Source organism: Salvelinus sp. IW2-2015, linkage group LG18, assembly GCF_002910315.2.
Source record: "Salvelinus sp. IW2-2015 linkage group LG18, ASM291031v2, whole genome shotgun sequence".
NCBI lineage: Eukaryota > Metazoa > Chordata > Actinopteri > Salmoniformes > Salmonidae > Salvelinus > Salvelinus sp. IW2-2015.
In genome coordinates this window covers 36,084,691-36,103,079 of record NC_036858.1, presented here as the reverse complement: position 1 = coordinate 36,103,079, position 18,389 = coordinate 36,084,691, and the positions used below count along the sequence as shown (strand labels likewise).

General features: G+C 42.8%; 1 pseudogene; it reads right to left on the bottom strand.

Moving 5' to 3' along the window:
* LOC111978209 (potassium voltage-gated channel subfamily KQT member 5-like) overlaps window positions 1–10,518 on the bottom strand; it is a 152,928-nt pseudogene extending 142,410 nt beyond the window's left edge.
* Between the last annotated feature and the right edge of the window lie 7,871 nt (window positions 10,519–18,389).

The window sequence follows — 18,389 nt, the reverse complement described above, 5'->3', positions numbered from 1 at the left end:
TAAACAATTTGTAAGTCGCTCTGGATAAGAGCGTCTGCTAAATGACTTAAATGTAAATGTAAACAGGTGATCAGAATTCAGGTGATTGGGATCTGGAGAGTGAGCTGTGTTCAGGCGATCTATGTGTTTGAGTGGGAGCTGGAATGCGGGCTGGAAAGTGAGCTGCGTTCAGGGGATCTACGTGTTTGAGAGTGTGAGTTGGAAGCAGACGTTACACTTACAGACTTATTCTAAAATTGATTAAATCGTTTTCCCCCCTGATCAATCTACACACAATWCCTCATAATGACAAAGCAAAAATAGTTAATTTTTTATTTTTGCAAATGTATAAAAAATATTACATTTACATAAGTATTCAGACCCTTTACTCAGTACTTTGTTGAACCACCTTTGGCAGCGATTACAGCCTTGAGTCTTCTTGGGTATGACGCTACATGCATGGCACACCTGTGTTTGGGGAGTTTCTCCCGTTTTCCTCTGCAGATCCTCTCAAGCTCGGTAGGATTGGATGGAGTGTGTCGCTGCACAGCTATTTTCAGGTCTCTACTGAATTGTTTGAACGTTTTCAAGTCTGGGCTCTGGCTGGGCCACTCAAGGACATTCAGAGACTTGTCKCGAAGCCAGTCCTGCATTGTCTTGACTGTGTGCTTAGGGTCGTTGTCCTGTTGGAAGGTCAACCTTCGCCCCAGTCTGAGGTTCTGAGCGCTTTGGAGCAAGTTTTCATCAAGGATCTCTCTGTACTTTGCTCCTGTAATATTTGTGTTGTGGTGAAATGATCAGGCAGGAGATGGGAGTACAGTTAGTTTTGTTTAGTCAAAAACTCTCGTGCTCTCCAGCCCCCGGCACAATAGTGTGCATGTGCATTAACTATTAGATGTAGTAACGTTACACTGCCGTAACACATTACTGCTTAGTAACAGCATAGTAACTAATATAAACAGATGTAGATCACAGATACTACAGCTCTGTTCAMCTTTCCCTCGATCCCGACTAGTCTCTATGTCCCTGCCACTGAAAAACATCCACACAGCATGATGCTGCCACCAACATGCTTCACCGTGGGGATGGTGCCAGGTTTCCTCCAGCCATGACGCGTGGCATTCAGGCCAAAGAGTTCAATCTTGGTTTCATCAGACCAGGGAATCTTGTTTCTCATGGTCTGAGAGTCTTTAGGTGCCTTTTGACACACTCCAAGCGGGTTGCCATGTGCCTTTTACTGAGGAGTGGCTTCCGTCTGGCCACTCTACCATAAAGGCCTGATTGGTGGAGTGCTGCAGAGATGGTTGTCCTTCTAGAAGGTTATTCTATCTCCAATCAAGTTGTAGAAACATCTCAAGGATGATCAATGGAAACAGGATGCACCTGAGCTCAGTTTTGACTCTCATAGCAAAGGGTCTGAATACTTACAGTGAGGGAAAAAAGTWATTTATCCCCTGCTGATTTTGTACGTTTGCCCACTGAAATGATCAGTCTATAATTTTWATGGTAGGTTTATTTGAACAGTGAGAGACAGAATAACAACAAAAAAAWKCAGAAAAAGCACATGTCAAAAATGTTATAAATTGATTTGCATTTTAAGGAGGGAAATAAGTATTTGACCCCCTCTCAATCAGAAAGATTTCTGGCTCCCAGGTGTCTTTTATACAGGTAACGAGCTGAGATTAGGAGCACACTCTTAAAGTGAGTGCTCCTAATCTCAGCTTGTTACCTGTATAAAAGACACCTGTCCACAGAAGCAATCAATCAATCAGATTCCAAACTCTCCACCATGGCCAAGACCAAAGAGCTCTCCAGGTTGGAATGGGCTACAAGACCATCGCCAAGCAGCTTGGTGAGATGGTTGACAACAGTTGGTGCGATTATTCGCAAATGGAAGAAATACAAAAGAACTGTCAATCTCCCTCGGGCCTGGGGCTCCATGCAAGATCTCACCTCGTGGAGTTGCAATGATCATGAGAACGGTGAGGAATCAGCCCAGAACTACACGGGAGGATCTTGTCAATGATCTCAAGYCAGCTGGGACCATAGTCACCAAGAAAACWATTYGTAACACACWACGCCGTGAAGYACTGAAATCCTGCAGCGCCRGCAAGGTCCCCCTGCTCAAGAAAGCACATATACATGCCCGTCTGAAGTTTGCCAATGAACATCTGAATGATTCAGAGGACAACTGGGTGAAAGTGTTGTGGTCAGATGAGACCAAAATGGAGCTCTTTTGCATCAACTCAACTCGCCGTGTTTGGAGGAGGAGGAATGCTGCCTATGACGCCAAGAACACCACCCCCACGTCAAACATGGAGGTGGAAACATTATGCTTTGGGGGTGTTTTTCTGCTAAGGGGACAGGACAACTTCACCGCATCAAAGGGACGATGGACGGGGCCATGTACCGTCAAATCTTGGGTGAGAACCTKCTTCCCTCAGCCAGGGCATTGAAAATGGGTCGTGGATGGGAATTCCAGCATGACAATGACCCAAAACACATGGCCAAGGCAACAAAGGAGTGGCTCAAGAAGAAGGACATTAAAGTCCTGGAGTGGCCTAGCCAGTCTCCAGACCTTAATCCCATAGAAAATCTGTGGGGGGAGCTGAAGGTTTGAGTTGCCAAACGTCAGCCTCGAAACCTTAATGACTTGGAGAAGATCTGCAAAGAGGAGTGGGACAAAATCCCTCCTGAGATGGGTGCAAACCTGGTGACCAACTACAAGAAACGTCTGACCTCTGTGATTGCCAACAAGGGTTTTGCCACCAAGTACTAAGTCATGTTTTGCAGAGGGGTCAAATACTAATGGGTTATTGTGTGTAGATTGATGAGGAACATTGTTTATTTAATCCATTTTAGAATAGGGTTGTAACGTAACAAAATGTGGAAAAAGTCAAGGGGTCTGAATACTTTCCGAATGAACTGCATGTGTGTCCATCTCTTGTGGTGCATTGTGAGGCTCAGTAGCGGTGTGTGGGTAAAATCACCATGGAAACCATGCCAGATTATGTGTTGTGATAATTGCGTTGTTTGCTCTAGAACCTGTTAGTTCATATGCCTTGACACCGTGATATATAGGCCTAAAGCCGAGACAATAAGAAGACACAGTGGCAGAATAAAGAGAGCAACATCTGTGCAGTGAAGTCCACAAAACATATTGCATGTAACAAACAGTTACATGACCTACAGCATGGTCAAGCAAGTTAATGTTTCTGACATTTAACAACTATTGATTTAGAGTTACCGCAAGTCGCAAAGAAAACAGGCGCTGACTCCACAATTCCAGCACCATTTCAACTTCAGCATTTCAACATCATCTAATCACCTATGCTTAGTCTAACACAGTGACAACTAAACACTTTTTAGTCCAAACGCTAAACTAAATATGAGTGTGTGTGTATGCGTGTGTGTGTGTGTGTGTGTGTGTGTGTGTGTGTGTGTGTGTGTGTGTGTGTGTGTGTGTGTGTGTGTGTGTGTGTGTGTGTGTGTGTGTGTGTGTGTGTGTGTGTGTGTGTTGTGGTGTGTCAAATCAAATTGTATTGGTCACATGCACAATATTTAGCAGGACTGTCACGTTCTGACCATAGTTCTTTTGTGTTTTCTTTGTTTTAGTGTTGGTCAGGACGTGAGCTGGGTGGGCATTCTATGTTGTGTGTCTAGTTTGTCCATTTCTATGTATGGCCTGATATGGTTCTCAATCAGAGGCAGGTGTTAGTCATTGTCTCTGATTGGGAACCATATTTAGGTAGCTTGTTTTGTGTTGGGGTTTGTGGGTGGTTGTCTTCTGTCTTTGTGTTCATTTCACCAGATAGGACTGTTTCGGTTTTGCCACATTTGTTATTTTGTATTGTGTTCATGTTCAGTTGTTTATTATTAAAASATGGACACTAACTACGCTGCGTATTGGTCCGATCCCTGCTACACCTCCTCGTCAGACGAAGAGGAGGAAGGCTGCCGTTACACAGACTGTTAGTTTTTGTTGTCCTAGGCTACCTGGCTAAAATGCTTGACGCTAGACTGACTTCCTTTCATAGGCAAACGATGCGCCAGGCCAGCTCGTTAACATTAGCCAGCCAACTAAATCTAGCTACATGTTGAACTTGCAGTAAAATAATAAAAAATGATCAAAAAAGTCCAAATCCCTATCTCCATCCATAGCTTATTTAGGAAAGGGATGATTTTAGCTAGCTAACTGGCCACCGGAGGACAACGACACAACGAGATGCAACAATTCAAGTTTTCTGTCAATGACATTTGGCTTCTAATGTAATGTGATTGGTGTGAAGCCAAATCCAAACTGGCTTCCATTGACACTTTTGTTTGGTGCGCCAGGACCATTCACAGCTGAGCTCACTCAGTTTAGCTCAACGCTGATTGGTTATTATTTTTTTATTTATTTATCAAGGGAGGCGAAATGTTCGCTGGCTTCCCTAGCATTCAGTGTTACGTCTGCAACAATGTCATACTCTTTTTGACCCGACAGCATAGATAGGACAGACGGGCGCTGTTCCGTTCGCTTGGATGCTTTCTCCAGGAGACACATTCAGCCTCTTGTGAATTGAAGGAAATTTATGAAACACAGAGAAATGAAAGAAAAATTACTTAGTATGTTGGTTCTTTTTTGGAGGAAGCCTGGCTTCCCTTGGCATCAATGAATAAACGCCACTTGTGAGGCTGTGTTGTGGTCAGGGCAGATGTAAGGACTTAACCCCGGTGACCCTGCTGTCCCGCCTGAACAAATAAACCATCAACATCCTGCTTCACAGCCCCTGGCCGTCCCCAATCTTACCCAACCTGACAGCTCCATTACCTCCTTCACATACTCCTCCCTACACTCCACGGCCACGAATCAGCTGCAGTGTTAGGAGACTATTTTAACATAAATCAAATAAAAAGTCAGCACAAGTGTGTGTGTGTGTGTGTGTGTGTGTGTGTGTGTGTGTGTGTGTGTGTGTGTGTGTGTGTGTGTGTTGTGTGTGTGTGTGAACTTTGAGTCTGCAACTGATGGGAATTGGACAAGCATTGATTCTGTCTCATGTATGCGTGTTTTTGTTGTTTTTGTGTTTGGTTTTGCTATCCTTGTGGGGACCAGAATTCCTCACAAGGATACTTAATCAACGGAAATGTGGATAAGTGGGGACATTTCGCTGGTCCCCACAAGGAAAAAGGCTATTTTAGGATTAAGTACCTGTTTTTTTTTTGTTTTTTTTTTAAATAAATTTTATCCCCTTTTCTCCCCAATTTTCTGGTATCCAATCGCTAGTAATTACTATCTTGTCTCATCGCTAAAACTCCCGTACGGGCTCGGAGAGACGAAGGTCGAAAGTCATGCTCCTCCGAAGCACAACCCAACCAAGCCGCACTGCTTCTTAACACAGCGCGCCTCCAACCCGGAAGCCAGCCCGCACCAATGTGTCGGAGGAAACACCGTGCACCGCGCCCCTCGGTTAGCGCGCCACTGCGCCCGGCCCGCCACAGGAGTCGCTGGAGCGCATGAGACAAGGATATCCCTACCGGCCAAACCCTCCCTAACCCGGACGACGCTAAGCCAATTGTGCGTCGCCCCACGGACCTCCCGGTCGCGGCCGGCTGCGACAGAGCCTGGCGCGAAACCAGACTCTGGTGGCGCAGCATAGCACTGCGATGCAGTGCTCTAGACCACTGCGCCACCCGGGAGGCCCTTAAGTACCTTGTTAAGGGCACATCAACAGATTTTGACCTTGTCGGCTCAGGTATTCAAACCAGAAACCTTTCGGTTACTGGACCAATACTCTAACCACTAGGCTACCTACCACCCAACCTACTGAGTCTACCTATAATGTAATTTACTGTTTCAGATCCCACGATGAGAAATTAGATCTCTAACTTTGACTAAAGGAGTCAGATAACATAAAATAGGACTTCTCAACCCGAACTGTACCGAGTACGGTTATGTGCACACAYTAATAGTTTGATTTAAACGTTTACATGCTTAGCAAGAAGAATGATTACCCTAATAGTCCTGTTTGCATGGACACATCTGAAATCAGGCTTCCTGATGGGAGTTTGATAAATGCAGAAAATCACCAATCAAAATAAACCTTTGACCACAACGACAAACCATTTCTGTATGGACCTCACTTTGTGCATAGGGGCATTGTCATGCTGAAACACAAAGTTGGAAGCACAGAATCGTCTACAATGTCATTGTATGCTGTAGCATTAAGATTTCCCTTCACTGGAACTAAGGATCCTAGCCCGAAACATGAAAAACAGCCCCAGACCATTATTCCTCCTCCACCAAACTTTACAGTTGGCACTAAGCATTCGGGCAGGTAGAGTTCTCCTGGCATCCGCAAAACCCAGATTCGACCGTCTGACTGCCAGATGGTGAAGTGTGATTCATCACTCCAGAGAACGCGTTTACACCACTCCAGCCGACGCTTAGCATTGCACATGYTGATCTTAAGCTTGTGTGCGTGCGGCTGCTCGGCCATGGAAACCCATTTCATGAAGCTCCCGACAAACAGTTCTTGTGCTGACGTTGCTTCCAGAGGCAGTTTGGAACCCGGTAGTGAGTGTTGCAACACAGGACAGACGATTTTTACAAGCTACGCGCTTCAGAACTCGGCCTTCCCATTCTGTGAGCTTGTGTGGCCTACCACTTCACAGCTGAGCCGTTATTGCTCCTAGACGTTTCCACTTCACAATAACAGCACTTTCAGTTGACCGGGCAGTTCTAGCAGGGCAGAAATTTGATGAACTGACTTGTTGGAAAGGTGGCATCCTCTGACGGTTCCACGTCGAAAATCACTGAGCTCTTCAGTAAGGCCATTCTACTGTCAATGTTTGTCGATTGAGATTGCATGGCTGTGTATTCAATTTTATACACCTGTCAGCAACGGGTGTGGCTAAAATAGCCGAATCCACTAATTTGAAGGGGTGTCCACATACTTTTGTATATATGGTGTACTTCAGTCTGAGACTGTTATTATTGAAGTTGTTTGTGGTTACATCAAAATGAGGGGTGTTGTACAAAACAAAGTAATCAGAGATTGGATCATCTCTGACCAATCAGAGTATCAAAGCCAATGACGAATTACCAAAATGCAGCTTTACCCTCGTGTTCTGTCTCTGGCCCAACCCATCGGTTTCTGGGACCAATCAGACCGTCTGGAATGGATTTCCATTCTACAAATCGTCAGGGAGGTACTCAGAGCCACACTCGTTGCAGAGAAGAAACTAACGTCCGTGTGTGTGATGTAGCGTTTGGCCGGTGCAAGGAGTATGGGTAGCCTATCAAGATTCATGTGTTATCACTATGATTTATCTAATAGCAGAACCAAATGACCTGGATTGCTGTTGAGATTACATTAAAAGTATCAATGCCGTTCGAGATTCTGCACAGATTATTACAGCAATTGTGAAGATCTCCACAGATCTGCGATGACCTATGCATGCTATCTTGAACATGCACACTTTATGTGATTACATAAAACATTTATAGTTGCAGTAACCTCAAAATGTGGCCATGGATGTGTTACTCATTCTAAGGTTGAATGTTACATTAGTTTGTGAGATAGCCTTAACTTTAGGCTATTTACTGTATTACAATAGTAATATTGAATTGTGTTTGGTTGACAATGCAACCAAATGTCAACATTTAAAGGAGATGTATCTACTGCTTCGATAGTTCCATCTGAGCCACTGGCTTAATCCCATTCTTTAACTTATATTTRTGGTTGAGTTGAAGACGTGACTCTAACATATAATTTGTGAACTTGTTCACAAGTTCATAGACTATTTATTGTATTTCAAAAGTGATATTGAATTGTGTTTGGTTGTCAACGCAACCAAATAACCAAATATCAACATTTGAGGGAGATTTATCTTCTGCTTAGATAGTTCCATCTGTGCCATTTAGTCTGGATTTAATTCCAGTTTGTCTACAAATCAATAATTGATACGTTGGATTCAAATCTCTATCTCAACCCCAAAAAAACGTTAAATGCACTTTAAATAAAGTTGGATATGATTTAGTRCTATTTTTGTACTTTGATTGTTGATTGAAATGGAGACGTAAATGCAACATARGGTGCTGGCACATGCGCAGATTAAATACACCACTGGAAATCTGATTAAGCTGTTTACATGTCCTAATCATTTGAAAGATTGCTCAGAAAACCAGGTGTTTCAATCGGCGTATGCTTACTTCAATTATGACTTTACGCCGATTTAAGATGAGCAGAGTAAGGTGTTTACATGACTAACACCATACATGGCCTACTACCATAATCAGTTTAATATCGAGTGATTAGTGTGCATGTAAACATACTCGTATGGCACTACTCTACAACAGCAGCATCCAACTGTTACAATGAAACAATCCAGACAAGGCACTTGGACACACACACACCAATATGATTTATATGATTCATTTGCACTGTAAAAAAATAAAAAACACCCAGAGTGGCGCAGTGGTCTAAGGCACTGCATCTCAGTGCAAGAGGCTTCACTATAGTCCCTGGTTCGATTCCAGGCTGTATCACATCTGGCCAAAATTGGGAGTCCCATAGGGCGGGCCACGATTGGCCCAGCGTCTTCCGGGGTAGGCTGTCATTGTAAATAAAATAAAATTCTTAACTGACTTGCCTAGTTAAATAAAGGTTATATTTAGTTGTTTCAACTAATTATTATTAAGTAACTGGTTCCACAGTCTTTTTTTGTTTGCTAAACTTTTTGGTCCAGGTGTTAGCTGAACAAAAAAAAAATGTTTGCCTAAACTTAGCTCTGTAAATTTMAAATGATGTATTTGCTCAATTTGTCTCATACAGTATGTTCATTCTACAATTAATTATTATTTGGGCATCTTAACTAAAAAAGTCTGCGCAACTGGTTACACATACAGTGCTTTTAACATAGAATTATCCATGTATACAGGAAATTGTATTACTCACCTGGGATTTGAACTCACAACCACTTGGTTCATTCTGCATCTTCCTGCTATGCCACTATGTCTGTGTATGATTAGATAATCTGTCTATTCTATTTTTTTTTGGGGGGGGGGGGGGGGGTCTGTATAGTGTCTAATGTTTGAGGGCATATTACTCTGTTTGAATATTACTCCTTCATTTTCTCCTTCATTTAGTTTTTCTTGAGTGTACTTTTAGCAGAGCTTAGATTTACTTTGAACTGCAAAGTGTAGCCATACAGGTGAAATCAGGTATTTACACAGTGGCATAGCAGAACGATTGGAATGCTGTGAACCAATAGGTTGTGTGTTCCCAGTTGAGAACATGTTGAATAATAATTACTGTATAAATGAACATGCACAATGTAATCATGTGTGTCAAATATGTAAATTGAAAATATTCTATGTTAAAAGCACGGTATCAAACACATACTTTTAAATTGACTGAATGTTTGCCTACATTTTCTCATTTTGAAGCTAAGTTTGGCCAATTAAAAATGTTCAGTTAACAATTTGACAAAAAATTTGAATAACGATTTTTTTTTTACAGTGTGGTTCTGGTAGCCTACACCTCACCTGGACAAAACCTCTAATCATTCCCTTTCCCTTATGTAGCTTTGTGCGCTGGAAGAATTCCCAGCAACAGGTGACTGATTTAGTACCCTGCCATAAAAGTACTGTTTAAATCTGTTTAGATTACATGATAACAGCTCGTATACTCACACGAAGGCGTGGTAGATGAACGCCCATGCCCTGGGTCTCTCCAGCACATTGTAGAGGTAATTCTGCATACGCCGGTAGCGCACATTCCTGCGCCCGCTCTGCGCGCTGTAGATGAGCGGCTTCCCGAGCAAACTCATCCGGGCGCCCTTTTGCCTCTCCGCGCCGTCTGCACCTGCAGGGCCCAGTGAAAGCATCCTGTCTCTGACTCGAACCGCGTTGTTCATCATCCTCCGTCCAGACTCCACATCTTTCAACCCGTAGTCCTGAGCCCGACGCCCTGGGGAGGTTTTCATCCAGAGCCCAGTACCGGCCTCATCGCCACTGTGGTTGCGGGGCATGGCATCACCAACGCCGGCTGGGGGTGTGCAGCTAGTACCGGGGACGTGCACATAGAGTGTAGATGAGTTTGCACAAAGGTGTAGGAAAGAAAACCATACGGCTATAATCATGAATTCATTGAAATAACTACAATTAACACTACGCTATTTTATGGTCTCATCCTCTATCTCGGTGGTCTGTCTACTGGGGTTCGGTGCGGTAAGTAGAATTCTGGGGTTTGGAGACTTCTGTGCCCACGGCGCTTTGGCCATCTGCGTGAGGCGCGAAAGAGCAGGGTTATGAAGGAGTGTCAACGACTCCCGGACAGACATTTGGCGAGGGGAGGAAATCACCCGACACTAACTCCCTCCCCCCTTCTCTTTCTCTGACTTCGATATGTAATATCCACGCGGCTCAGGATTTGCACAGACAGACAAGAAGATTGATGTTTCTGAACCAGGTGCGAGRTTGCTTTCCGAATTGTGCCACTTTGTTTGGTTCTCAATGCGCGCGTTTTCAATCATGTTTAATCACTCAGAAACCAAGTATGTGGCATTAGAGAGCACCAACAAGCCCATGGCTACCAGGGAATCGATGTGAAGCTTCAGTGCAGTGCTGAGGAAAATCTATTCAGGATAAGTATAATAATCTGTATTCTGAGACACTGTCTCGATATAATCACTCACTGCGACCTCACCTCTAAAATATCAACMGGCTCCTATGGAATGAGCTCCAATTAATCGGGTATAAGCTTTTGCACTTCAATTTTAAAGGCCGGTGAATAAGCGGTCATCCAAAACAAGAAACTAACTCGCGTCAAAAGCAGATATACACATCGGGTAAATCCAGTTCAACACTGTCCTCCCTCCTACTCACGATGTCCCAGGTTGTCGGACTGTAGACTCTCTTGTAGCGCTGAATATGGGCATTGACAATTACAACGAGATTCATCCGTGGCCAAAGTGTCGTCGGTCTGGTGTCCATTTTCGTTTACTTTCGTTTCAAATACGATTTTCTGTCCTCATTTTTCGTTTATGTAAATACGTTTATTTGATATTTTTGCGCTTGTGACTCTTGGTCACACTCTTCACAGGCAACAGGGGTTCTGTCCGACCACGTGATCTCAAGTGAAACACACACACACACACATTATACATTGTAGCCTATTAGGCCTATGCAGCGGGATAAAACAAACTACCCACTGGGCAAAAACTTGTTGAATCAACGTTTTTTCCAGGTCATTTCAACAACCAAAATTCAATGTGATGACGTTGATGGAAAGCGGATTGGATTTGCAAAAAGTCATCAACCTAAGGGAATTTTGTATTTTTTCCCCACCCAACTTCTAACCTAAATCCAATGTCATGGTGGCATTTGTTGATTTCACATTGAATTCACGTTAGTTGACAACTTAACCAAATGTAATCTGACATCTGTGCTCAGTGGGTATAGCCTACACTCTCATTGAAAAACGTTTCAATTGCACATGGACTGTGTCAGGGCAGGGAAATGTTTGTGAAATAATATTCATTCTGAAAAACAATAAACCATAGACAGACCTAAAAAATCGAAACGTTTCAAGGCCTATGTTATACAGTACTGCAGACAATGCAGATGCTGTATGTAAAGCAACTACAGAGCAACCCCCATTAGCTCTAAAATGCAGTCATGTACTGAAGGCCTATATGTCATGTAGCCTATATATAAACTATTTAACACAAATATGTTATCTATACCCAGGGTAGCACCAGTGGGGTGCCTCTAGTTACATTTCTGACAGCTTGCTTATTAAGAAATTAAAACCTCACAATCAATTTATCTAATTGCTCTCCAAAAGCCTCCTTATTTTGTTAACACAGAGACTGAGAGACCTCATCTCCAATAAGATCTCGCTCTCTCTCAATTCAAAGGGATTTATTGGCATGGGAAACATTCCCAAAGCAAATGGAATAGACAATAAACAAAGGGGAAATTAACAAGGGAAACATTAGTAAACAAGTTTTAAGAGAAAATAGACATTTCAAATGTTATTTTCTTGGCTATGTACAGTGTTGTAACAATGTGCAAGTAGTTATTATTCATATTTATAAACAGATAAATATAGGTGATATTTACAATGTTTGTGCTCCACTGGTTGCCCTTTTCTCATGGCAACGGGCCACAAATCTTGCTGCTGTGACTGCACACTGTGGTATTTCGCCTAACAGATATGGGAGTTCATCAATGTTTGATTTGTTTTCAAATTCTTTATTGATCTGTGGGAAATATGTGTCTCTAATGTGGTCATACATTAGAGAGGTTAGGAAGTGTAGCTCAGTTTCCACCTAATTCTGTGGGCAGTGGGCACAGAGCATGTCATATTTCAAGAGCCAGTCTGTACATGCTCACTGAGTCTGTACATAGTCAAGGATTTTCTTAATTTAGGGTCAGTCACAGTGGTCAGGTATTCTGCCACTGTGTACTATTTGTTTAGGGCCAGATAGCMTTCCAATTTACTCTGTTTTTTGGTTGATTCTATCCAGTGTGTCAAGTAGTTATCTTTTTGCTTTCTCATAATTTGGTCGGGTCTAAATGTGTTACTGTCCTGGCTCTGTGGGGTCTGTTTGTGTTTGTGAACAGATCCCCAGAACCAGCTGACTGAGGGGACTCTTCTCTAGGTTCATCTCTCTGTAGGTGAGGACTTTAGGGTGGAATGTGTGGGCATCGCCTCCTTTTAGGTGGGTGTACAATCTTTGCTGGATTTTGGTAACCAGCAGGTATAGCCCTAATTCTGCTCTGCTCTGCATGCTTCTCTCTCTCTCTCTCTCTCTCTCTCTCTCTCTCTCTCTCTCTCTCTCTCTCTCTCTCTCTCTCTCTCTCTCACACACACACACATTATATCCAAACATTCTGTTGCACCCTTACTCTTTTCAAATACAGTGGAAAGAAGACAGGGAATGTGTCCCTCAAATTAATCTCTTAGACTAAGAATAGAGTTACCATTTGGCACACAGGCATCCTGATGACAGGATATCAAACACCAGATGAATAAATACAATGGATTTGAGAGGAGAATTGGCTAGAGGAGCACAGCAAGTGTGTGTGTGTGTGTGTGTGTGTGTGTGTGTGTGCATGATTGTGTGTATGCATACATGCATTTGCTGTGTTTATGTTGGATGAGGGAGCTCTATGGACAGGGTGTCTACGAAGATGATGCTTTCAGGGGTTACTGATAGGCCATTACTGAGCCATATCCCCTGCCTCTCTCAGCAGGGCAGAAGTCATCCTCCTGTTCCCCAACATGAGTAAGGCCCCTATTCTGTCCTTTTAGTATCTTGAATCTGCTGTATGCGTCGTAATATAAGTACCCCCTCTAGTGGTGACAGGTTGACATCACAAGCTGTCTTTTTTGGGGGGGGGACTCAAGTATGAAAGTCTACATTTGACTTTTGCTCTACTGTTACAATTGTCATTTAATCATGGACGCATTCAAGGGATAAGAGTGATAAAGACGTCTTTAGAAAGGTTGAATTAAGTAGGTAAATCTGCTCATTAAACTGCAATAGAGGTAATTAAACTCGCACACAATTAAAGGACTCCCTTCACAGCAGATAGTCCAAACATACAAGCATACATGAACTCAGTGGTAAGTCATAGCCTTGTGGGATCTATCAGCAACTCATCTCCTTTTATACTGCTTTAGAAAATCAATGGTTCTGCAAAAGGAATTAGCTGATCCACCATTTTGGAAAACAACGCTACTAACAGCACATATCTTTCAACCATTAGGCCTAAAACAGTATATGGGGAGTCTAACAGAGCTACAAGACTAGGCCTACACAGAGAGCGAGAGAGAGGAAGAGACAGAGGGCGATGGGGGTGAAGAAAAGAGAGTGGAAAAGTGATAGAGAGCGCGAGAGAAAGAGAAAATGTGCTACAGACAGAGAGAGCGAGAACAATGAGAGGCCAGTTTGGATTATTGGATGTTTAGGCCTCTCTTCCTKCTGTGCAGTGTTTTTTTCAGAGCTGCCGGAGCATGGCACAGCTATGAGGCATAGCGTGAGGCCAGACAAACGCCCCCGTAACGCGGGCCGTAAAAATACTGAGGAGATTACATGGCTATCGGGATCAAGGCTGCGCCCCATGAGTAATGAGTCTTTAAATATAAGCAGTGGATGCTAGTGGGAGATGAGCTCCAGTCTTGACATGCTTCTTAGCATATTTGCTAGAGCCCAGGTATAAATCAGATTCCTTTTAAATAGATTGTTTTATACCACAGTGGTGGTGATTTTGATAGCGGGAATGCTGTGCCAGGCAAGGAGATTGAGCACCTTCTCACCTCCAGCTGAAATAAACTCAGGTCAAGTGAGCAACCAAATAGGGATCTCTTTCGTATACTAGTTTCGATGTATGACATTGGGATTTGCTCAGAATCACTAATCGGGGAAGGACAAATCACTGTCGGAGACAGACAGGTCAAGTGGCAAATGAGGTGAGCCCCACCCCTCATTATAAGGCGCCACTCGCCCATCCTTTGGTCATTCTCTCGTCTCTTCCTTGCGAAGAGCTCTTTTGAAGCTCTCCTCAGCACGACTTGATCCCTGTCATCCTGCTTAACTGTTCTCAGGTGAACCGCGAGGTTAATGTTGCCAAACGTAGGATTTTTCAGCTCTCGTCCAACTGACCAAAAGGAAAGATTTTGGTTATTGTAGAATTAGCATCACACGGCTAGCTACTGATACATGGCTAGCTCTCCCCGCAAGGCTTAGCCAACCTGGCTAGCTCGCCGCAAGGCCAGCTGTAGAACCAAACTAGGTTTTCTACCTGGAAATGTATAATTTACTAGCTCTCCTCTCTCGATTAGCTCCAACCATGTCCCCTTGTGCCGAGTTGACTAAACTGGCTGTCCTAGCTTCACAGCTTGTCAGTTGAGAGACACGCTTAGTTCGTCGAGAGATGAAGAAAGCATGCGCTGTCTCCGGCTAGCATTGTGCTAACTAGCGAGGTTATTTGCCCATGAGGCGAACACTAGCTAGCTTTCACTTTGCCCAYGAACTAACTATCTCTCAGAGTCATGGAGCCTGCTGCCACTGCACAGTGAGAACCAAGCAATGCTACTTCCCAGTTTATCAAAAGTTTTGGGAAAACATGTCAATAATCAACTGACTGGCTTTCTTGGTGTATATAGTATTCTCTCCGGTATGCAATCTGGTTTTCGCTCAGGTTATTGATGTGTCGCTGTAACCTTAAAGGTCCTAAATTATGTCACCATTGCCCTTGATTTTAAGCAATGTTGTGCTGATATTTTTATTGACTTGTCCAAAGCTTTTGATATAGTAGACCATTCCATTCTTGTGGGTCTGCTAAGGAGTATTGGCGTCTCTGAGGGGTCTTTTGCCTGGTTTGCTAACTACCTTTCTCAAAGAGTGCAGTGTATAAAGCCAGAACATCTGCGGTCTCAGCCACTACCTGTCACCAAGGGAGTACCCCAAGGCTCGATCCTAAGCCCCACGCTCTTCTCAATTTACATCAACAACATAGTTCAGGCAGTAGGAAGCTCTCTCATCCATTTATATGCAGATCATACAGTTATACTCAGCTGGCCCCTGTTGTGTTAAACGCTCGACAACAAAGTTTTCATGGTGTCCAACAAGCATTTTCTGCCCTTAACCTTGTTCTGAACACCTCAAAAATAAAGGTCATGTGGTTTGGTAAGAGCAATACCCCCCACCCCCTCCACTTGTGTGATTACTACCTCTGAGGGTTTTGAGCTTGAGGTAGTCACCTCATACAAGTACTTGGGAGTATGGGTAGACGGTGCACTGTCCTTCTCTCAGCACATATCCATGCTGCAGGCTAAGATTAAATCTAGACTTGGTTTCCTATATTGTAATCGCTACTCTTTCACCCCAGCTGCCAAACTAACCCTGATTTAGATGACCATCCTACCCATGCTAGATTACGAAGACATAATTTATAGATRGGCAGGTAAGGGTGCTCTCCAGCAGCTAAATGTTCTTTACCATTCGGCCATCAGATTTGCCATCAATGCTCCTTATAGGATACATCACTGCACTCTATACTTCTCTGTGAACTGGCCATCTCTGTATACCCGACGCAAGACCAACTGGTTGATGCTTATTTACAAAACCCTCTTAGGCCTCACTCCACCCTATCTGAGATACCTACTGCAACCCTCATCCTCCACAAACAACACCGGTTCTGCCAGTCACATTCTGTTGAGGGTCCCCAAAGCACACACATCACTGGGTCACTACTCTTTTCAATTGGTTGCAGCTAGCGACTGGTATGAGCTGCAATAAACACTCAAACTGGGCCATCTCTACATTCAAAGACTCAAAGCTGAAAATGTTCCAGTTGTTCCATGGCCTGTATACTCACTAGACATGTCAACCATTGAGCAWGTTTGGGATGCTCTGGATCAATGTGCACGACAACATGTTCCAGTTTCCGCCAATATCCAGCAACTTCGCACAGACATTTAAGAGGAGTGGGACAACATTCCACAGTCCACAATCAACAGCCTGATCAACTCTGTGTGAAGGAGATGTGTTGCATGAGACAAATTCATTGCGCTGCATGAGACAAATGGTAGACACACCAGATACTGACAGATTTTTTMATCCACGCCTTTTTTTAAAGGTATCTGTATCCATAGATTCATTAATTTATTTCAATTGACTGATTTCCTTATATGTACTGTAATTTGTTACTATACTATTAGAACATATACAGTATTCTATACATGGAGTATTACTATACTATTAGAAGATATACAGTATTCTATACATATAGTATTACTATAGCATTAGAACATATACAGTATTCTATACATGGAGTATTACTATACTATTAGAACGTATACAGTATTCTATATATAGAGCATTACTATAATATTATAACATATACAGTATTCTATACATAGAGTAGTACTATACTACATACAGTCAGGTCCAAAACTATTTGCACCCTTGATAAAGAGGAGCAAAAAAGAGAGAAAGAATTTAGAGAAAGAGACAAGTAATTTAACAAGTAATACAAAACATCTGAAAAGGATAGGTGTCAAAATTATTGCACCCCTGTTTTCAATACTATTATTGGCATCCTCCTCCAAGGAAAACGGCTCTGAGCCTTTTTCTAAAATATTTTGTGAGATTGTAGAACACATTAGGAGGGATCTTAGACCAATCCTGCATTCAGAGTCTTTCCAGATCCTTGATATCCTACATCTYCGCTTATAGATGTCCCTTCACAGTAAGGTACTTAATTGTTACCCAGAAAATATTTGTTATTGAGAAGAAAAAAGAAAAAGAAATGCTGTATTGGGTCTTTAAGTATAGAGAATTTTAATCAATAGCTTTTATTCCTACACATAAATGTGTGACAAAATTTGAGTCATTCTCAGAATTTCTAACCCGTCGGGAGCCTCCTTATTCATACTCTGAGCTGCTTGATACATGCTTGATACATACAATGTATAATTTTTTCTTAGGGTCACCTTCCTTGAGCATGCGAGCAGGGCGCCCAGTAAGCTAGAGCAAACAAATGTAACACACATACTTCACTAACGGACATACAGCGTAGCACACACACACACACACACACCAAACCCCCAGTAACAGACAACTTACCATGCATGACCTGCTGTGGCTCATCCAGATTTACATCTATGTCCACGACTCAACTTACTTTTTATTTAAAAGTAGGGCACATTTGTTAAAAAATAAAACGAATACGAAAATAATAGAAAGAGGAAAAATACCCTCTGCAGTACAGCAGCATCTGTCAACACATATGAAGGTGATTAATGTACACTACATACTTGATGTATTATATGTTTAGACATGTTCAGTTTTTACAACTTCATTCTGTACTGAAACATCTGCCTGTTACTCAAGATAAAGCTCAATATAGCACCTCCACCTCTGAAGGTCTTCGTCAACCTCTGCTCAGACCTAAATATCAGGGTTACAGGGTTACAAGAACCTCCACCAGGGGGGACTGTAAGCATCCCCAAAAGGTCAACCACCTTCTCCCAATCTTGCCTTCTCATACAAAGCAATAAAGACATGGAATGGCCTTTCTTCCTCCCTGGAAGCTTTAAGCAGCCTCCAAGCCTTCTCATCTGAGACAAAAACATGGAGTCCAATCAGGTGTGTTCACACTGATTTTAATCTAATATGCCACAATTACTTTTTAATTCAGCAGAAGACACACTAAAGCACATGTGCAATTTCAATAGGTGCAATAACTTTTCTGACTTCGGTTTTGAAATGTCTGTACTGTATGTCCTGACCTCTGTTTTATATGTATGTTGTCTGTTCGTATATAATGTTTTCATGTTTATATGTCCACCTGCCCGGGGACTACAGATGTGTCACGGATCCCTCCGGAACTTTGTTTTGTGTAGGCACAA